Source organism: Miscanthus floridulus, chromosome 18, assembly GCF_019320115.1.
Source record: "Miscanthus floridulus cultivar M001 chromosome 18, ASM1932011v1, whole genome shotgun sequence".
In the NCBI taxonomy this organism is placed as follows: domain Eukaryota; kingdom Viridiplantae; phylum Streptophyta; class Magnoliopsida; order Poales; family Poaceae; genus Miscanthus; species Miscanthus floridulus.
In genome coordinates, this window is record NC_089597.1 from 40,241,480 (window position 1) to 40,248,553 (window position 7,074).

Below are 7,074 nucleotides of genomic sequence, written 5' to 3' on the forward strand. Positions count from 1 at the left end.
ATTGTTCGCATAGGCGCAACTAGAGATCACTGTTTTCCTTTTGATGTGTGAGAAACCAAACCAGAAATATACCTCAAGATTGTAGTGTATTATTCCATAACCATTCTTTTGTTCAAACATCTCATCTCACAATTACAAAGGATTATACTCATTTGATCAATATATTTGTCCACTTGATTGTGTATAGGTGACTGCTGGCCAGGAGACTTATTTTGCCTACTTGAGATGGGCAAATAGCAAGTGAGATGGTTGTCTTCTGAATTATATAGAGACCGAGAGAAGTAGCGCAGATGAGTTGACTCATTTGATCTATATTTGCATGCTATACACAGTACAGTCACATAAGAAAGTGTGAATTAGATATTACATTTCAGTAGTACATGAATAGATGGAAGTTATCAGTTGTTAATATGCTTAGAGATTCTAACTTGGTTTTGCTTAATCAACATTTTATTTTGGGCATCCTATTAGTCACAACATGCAATTTCTAATTATCCAACTCCTGACACCAGACAGCGGGCGGCGACGCCATCAGATAGTGGCACCAGTGTGCGCCGAGCACGTACAAGGCGTCTCCGGAGGCCCGCAGACATGAAGGATTCTATACGGGCTCAGCGGCCGCAGTCGTGTTGGAGGCAGCAATGATTGCTGGCGATGCTTGCGGCAAGGTGCAGGCCGCGAGCGCACAATCGTCGGAGGCCTCATTTATCTTGTATTTTAGGTAGTGTTGTTGAAGAAAATTTGGTGCAGTCTCGCTGCATCCACGCATAGTGCAGACCCCACGGTCATGGAAGCCAAGTGTCCCCGTCGCATCCTGATGGCAACGATGCCCGAGTAATCTGCCGATCCGCGTGATCCCCGCAACGTCCGTCATTTGTTCACCGCTGAAGTTTGGGTTTCCAACGCCGCTCATCTGACCATCGGTGATCAATTCCTGGACACGTGGCTTCCATCGCTGTGGGGTCTGCCACCATGCGTGGGTGCAGCCAGACTGCACCAAGTTTTCTAATTACGGCGTCATGCTCCCATGCATACCAACCTGGATGCGTTCTCTTATGGCTTTGCCGTGCACCACGCCTGCCCTGCTGCAAGGCGCATCGTCCTGTCGCATGAGAATTGACCTAAGGTCTGGAGTTCGATTGGAGCAAAAGTTTCCCATTGATGAACTCAACGGTCTGGTATTCGCTGCCATCCTCGAAGTGGGTAAAAAGCAGAGGATCTTTAGAGAACTGGATACGCCCCTATATTTTAACATACGTATATTATTGTTGTGACACTATATTAGATAACGGTGCAACACATGCTCATACTTACACTATCGTGGCATTGTATTTCCCGTTGCAATGCACGGGTATTTTTTTTTGCTAGTAATCCTTATTGCTCTAATCATACACCTTTGGGTTAACCTGAAAGTAAGTGGCAAGCGAGAGGTGCTATCTATATACAGGTTCGTTCCACATGAATAATTTGCTCATATGACGATTTTCACTACCAGATCCGGCTTGTTTGCCGATGGCCCGCAGCCATCGGCGAAGTCTGGATTGCCATCGGCAAAGGCTTTGCGATGGCAATCCGACGTGGCCGTCGGCAAAGAGCCATCGGCAGACATTTCTTCTTCGGCAAAGGGAGGTTTGCCGACGGCCAACTGTCAGGCCATCGACAAAGCTTTGCCGATGGCCACATCAGCAATCGGCAAAGGCGCCACGTCAAGCCGACGCGCCGTCAGGCTGACGGTTGGGCTTTGCCGACGGCTGACGCGGCACGGCCTTCGGCAAAGCGTTTTTTATTTTTTTTTCGGAATTTCTATGGCGACGGTCAACGGTCGTCGGCAAACTATTTTTGCGACGGCCGGCCATCGGCAAAGTTATGGTCATTTTGCCAACGGCCTGGGAAGCCGTCGGCAAACCTGGGATTTGCTGACAAGTAATCTCAGGTTTGCCGACGGCTGGCCATCGGCAAACCTGGGAATTTTTTTCTTTCCTTTTCTGTTTTGCTTGCATTTCCACGGACATTTCAACACATACATCACATATATAGCATATGACCCACATATATAGCAACAAAATACCATTTTCATCCGCACATCACATATATAGCATGGTACCCCACATATCCTCCAAGTCATCATACAACAAGCGACAAATGTCGATCGTCCATTCCATACATAGTCATCCATACAAGGTCCAAAAGCGACAAGTGTCAGTACCTAGCTCGAGGCGCCGTCCCCAGGGGTCCCAGAGCCCCCACCACCTTGCTCCCACGGAGACCAACTCGGAGTCATGCCCCCACCTTGCTCCCGCTGCGACCAACCCGACTGCGGGGCCGAACCGTACTGCCAGTACTGCCCCAGCTGCTGCGGACAGACGCCTGGAGGCTCGTAGTGCCCCTGCTGCGGCCAGGAGGAGTGCCCCTGCTGGGGAGCTCTGGTAAGGTGCCCAGCCGTGCGGTGGAGAAGGACCCAGTGGAGGGCTACCACTTGAAGTCGGGTTCGAACCCGCCGACGGTGCCTGCACAAAGACCAAGTGATGTAATTAGTACCTGTAGGCTGGCCGCACAAGCTAAAGCGACAATCAATGTACTCACCTGACCAGGTACAGGAACAGGCAGTGGAACTACCGGTGGTGGAGCGAAGATCGAGGCAGGAGGCTCCTGCATTCCCAGGATCTGGGCCCGGAAGTGTAGGGACAGGTCCGCCAACTGTCTCTGGTAGTGCTGCGTAAGTGCCAGCAAGCTGCTCCTGAGGGGCCCGCATCCCGCTGCGCCTGGATAGCCGCCTGGCTGCCTGGGCCGCCTGCAGCTCTTGGACCGTGGCCTGCAATATTACACCAGAATGGTTGATAGTATTTGAAGGCAAGGTACATCATGCGTGAAACGAGTGAACGACGAATGAAACTCCACTTACTGAATGTCGTCATCATCTGCGCGCTGCTCTGCTGCCGAGGCGCTATGGGGATCTGCGATCCGCCCCCCCCCCTTTGCCGGTCTTCTTTGCGGATCTGGCTCAACGTCTGAACAGACGATGGGTCGATGACGCTGTTGGCCATAAAGTACCGGCCGTGCTGCTTCCCTCCTCCAATCATCACGAGGTCAGTGTCCAGGGGCTCGGTGGCGGGGTCGTAGTCATCGCCATGGCGCTCTCGAGCTGCTGCGGCGTACTTGGTGAGCTTGTCGTAGACAACCGGGCTGGTGTACTTCTCTGGCCCAAGCGACGAGCTATACATGGTGGTGGGCGCTTTCGCTTTGTCGATGTGAGCAAGCGCGTACCCCGTGAACTCGTTGATTTGCTCCCCACCATGCGTCGCCGACTGCGGACAAACACAAACATGGTTACAAGTAGTGACAATTGAGTGCTATAACAAATGCATCAATAGAAGAATACCCATGTTTCCATGAACTCTGGCAGGATCTGGCTCCCTTGGTGTGTGAGACCCCTGACCTATCGAGCTCTGCCTTGCATTCCCCATGGAGGATCCAGCGGGTATAGTTTGGAACGTATCCGTTCTTCCAAATATCATGGTACATCGGCCGCCTCTCTTCTTTTTGTCGTTCTTACACTTGCTACAGGGACACCACACCCGAATTGCCCCTTTAGCAGTGGGCCAAATGCTTGCTCTAGGAAGTGACCGGTCCCCTTTACCCATTCCTCTGTCTTGTCTTGAACCCCGTGTACATCCACTCACGGTCAGCCTCCTCTGTCATGCGCAAACGTAAGCGAGTAACAGAGGTGATTTATACCTAGGGGGGGGCGCAGAGCGGGTAGCGGGCCGTCGACGATTAGGGTCGCCGAGGTGCTCTGGTTCCCCTCCGACAAGCCCTGCTCTGCAAAACAAGAAAAAACACTATAATACAAAATTTCGGCAGAACCTCCCCTGTGCGGGGATGTTCCCAAAACCTGTTCAAGAAAAAGCCGGCATGATGGTCGACGTTCCATTTCGAGCACGATGTCTCACACAACCATATCTGGCACAAGGCCATCAACGACCATCGACACGAAGGCCGATAACCCTGGGGCTTTACCTTCTTTGTCGGCGACGCGCAGGACGATGGCGTGGACGAACGGTACGGAAGGTCGTCGTCCGAGGTTCTTCCTCCTCCTCCCTCCCCTCCTCTTCTTCTTCTTCCTCCTTCCTTCCTTCCTTCTCCTTCTTCTTCTTCCTTTTTCCCTTCTTTTTTCTCCTCCCCTTCTTTTTCTTCCTCCCTTCTTCCTCCTTCCTCCCTTCTCCTTCTTCCTCTTTCTCTTTCTCCTTGTTCCTTCTTCCTTTTTTCTTTCTCCTCCTTGTTCTTCCTCTTCTTCCTGTGGCCGGTTGGGTTGGGGGGGAGAGGGAGCTCGGCGGGGACAGGGGGGAGCTCGGCGCGGGAGAGGAGCCCCGAGCTCCTCATCGGTCGGGCGTGGCGGCGGCAGTCCTCGCCGGCCGTCGAGCCACGCGCGGGGCGCCCGGTGGTCCGCGGTACACGACGGGCCGTTGGGTTTGGGGGGAGAGGGAGCTCGGCGGGGACAGAGGGGGAGCTCGGGAGAGGAGCCCCGAGCTCCTCAACCGGTCGGGCATGGCGGCGGCGTCCTCGCCGGCCGGTCGAGCCGCGGCGGAGGGGGGCCGCGGCGGGGACACGGCGGGCCGGCGGCACTGCGGCGGGAGTAGGGAGCTGCGGCGGGCCGACGGATGATGCGGCGACGCGGCGGAGCGTGTGGTGGCGGCGGCGGCGCAATTGGAGACGCGGCGGAATGGGGTTAGGGTCGGGTGCGATGGGGATGGGGTTAGGGTTGGGATGGGCTAGCTGGGCCTCTTGCCTTTTAATTTTTTTTTAAAAAATGTGTTTGCCGACGGCCACGGCCATGGCCATCGGCAAAGAACCATCACGTGCGGCCTCAGGGGCCGTCCTAGGCCTCCACCTTGCCGATGGCTACCTGGGCCCGGCCATCGGCAAAGAAACTTTGCCGACGACCTCACATGCCGTCGGCAAAGTTTGAATTTTTTTTTTGTTTTTTTTCAGCCCATTTTTTTCCTGGTGCCTGCCCTACATCAAATATAACCCAACTTCAAAAGTTGGGACAATTTGAGTTTTTTAGCTATATTTCGTTAATTATTTCTGTTTCTTTGCATTTTTTCGGCGACTCCAAATTTGAACTGCAAGCTACATGAAATAATGGGATTTTTTATTCGAAAGATGGTATTCCATGATTCTAGGAGTATGCTGAGTCTGTATCCAGGAGCTCGCATGAAATGACGACCATGTTGGTGTCGTAACATGGGGAGTTACGTGCGTGGAAAAGGTGTTTTTAAATTATATAAAATCCATACGAAGTCCGAAATTGATGAAACTTGACGAGTTGTGTTGTCATGGCATGTGGAGGCCGTGGTAAAAATTTTAAAAAGTTTCGAGCAAGTTGGTGACGTCGGATGGCCAAAACCCATACATCTCCACAACTCGTCAAGTTTCGTACTTGTGGAGATGTATGGGTTTTGGCCATCCGACGTCACCACTTGCTCGAAACTTTTTGAAATTTTTACCACGGCCTCCACATGCCATGACAACACAACTCGTCAAGTTTCGTCATTTTCAGACTTCGTATGGATTTTATATAATTTAAAAATACTTTCCACGCACGTAACTCCCCATGTTACGACGCCAACATGGTCGTCATCTTCATGCGAGCTCCTAGATACAGACTCAGCATACTCCTAGAATCATGAATACCATCTTTCGAATCAAAAAAATCCCATTATTTCATGTACCTGCAGTTCAAATTTGGAGTCGCCGGAAAAATACAAAGAAACAGAAATAATTAACGAAATATAGCTAAAAAACTCAAAATTGTCTCACTTTTGAAGTTGGGTTATATTTGATGTAGGAAGGCACCAGGAAAAAAAAATGGGCTGAAAAAACAAAAAAAAAATCAAACTATGCCGACGGCATGTTAAGGCCGTCGGCAAAGTAGGTTTGCCGATGGCCAGCCATCGGCATAGACGGTGGGCCGGCAGCTCCTGAGGCGGCCACGTGGCCTGTCTATGCCGATGGCCGCGGCCGTCGGCATAGCCTTCCCTTTTGCCGACGGCCTGACGGCAAGGGCCATCGGCAAAGGGCCACGGCGTCGGCCGGCGTCTGCCCTGGGCCAATTTGCCGATGGCCGGACGTTGCCGACGGCCTGGCCGTCGGCAAAGATTAGTATTTGCCGATGGCTCGGGTTTGCCGATGGCTTTGCCGTCGGCAAAGATCGGCTTTGGCGATGGCCTGTCTTTGCCGATGTCTGGACTGTCGGCAAAATATCTTTGCCGATGGCTCTGCTTTGCCATCGGCAAATCCTGTGGTCTGCCGATGGCTTATTCTCTGGCCATCGGCAAACCTCCTGGCCGTCGGCAAATAAGCCGTTTCCGGTAGTGTTTGGATCGGGGACACACGTGCACTCATGCACATAATCTCGTGTAACATATGCACACTAGTTGTGAACAATTACGGCAAGGACATGGGAAACTTAGAGTAATTCTAAGGTTTATACACCGACCTCAAGTAAAAAGTGAACTGTACTTTATCTACAGTATCATCTACGACCGGGTTGTGTTGTGATGTTAGGCTGACCATACACATGTTGGACCGGGTTTGTGTTCTGATGGGCTAACCATATGTATGCATTAATACATGTAGAGCATTGCGTGTAATAATAGATAAAACATACATTTGCAGCAAATAGTTTAGTCTCTACAGCCTGCTGGTGGAAGATAACACACACATGCGGCTTGGAAAGACTATGAGCCGAATTGAACGGCCTAGCACCTTGTTCTTGCCCTTTTGGCCTTGCTCTCTACTTCAACTTTTTGTGAGGAAAATATCTTTGATGTTATATGGCATATCCCTTTTATGTATGACACTAATTCTGTTGCTCCTTTAATAAGAATGCACAGGGCACGACAGTGCCGCCACCTTGGGTGATCTAGATTTGTTTTGCACCAGAGCGGTCAACTCCTCTTCTTTTCATCCGAAGGATCCGTATTTATCTTGTGGGAGTCCGTGGCTTGAAGTTGAAGACAAATTTGAGTTATTTGACGGTTCGAGTTGTTGGATTCAATGGAGGGTAGCGCC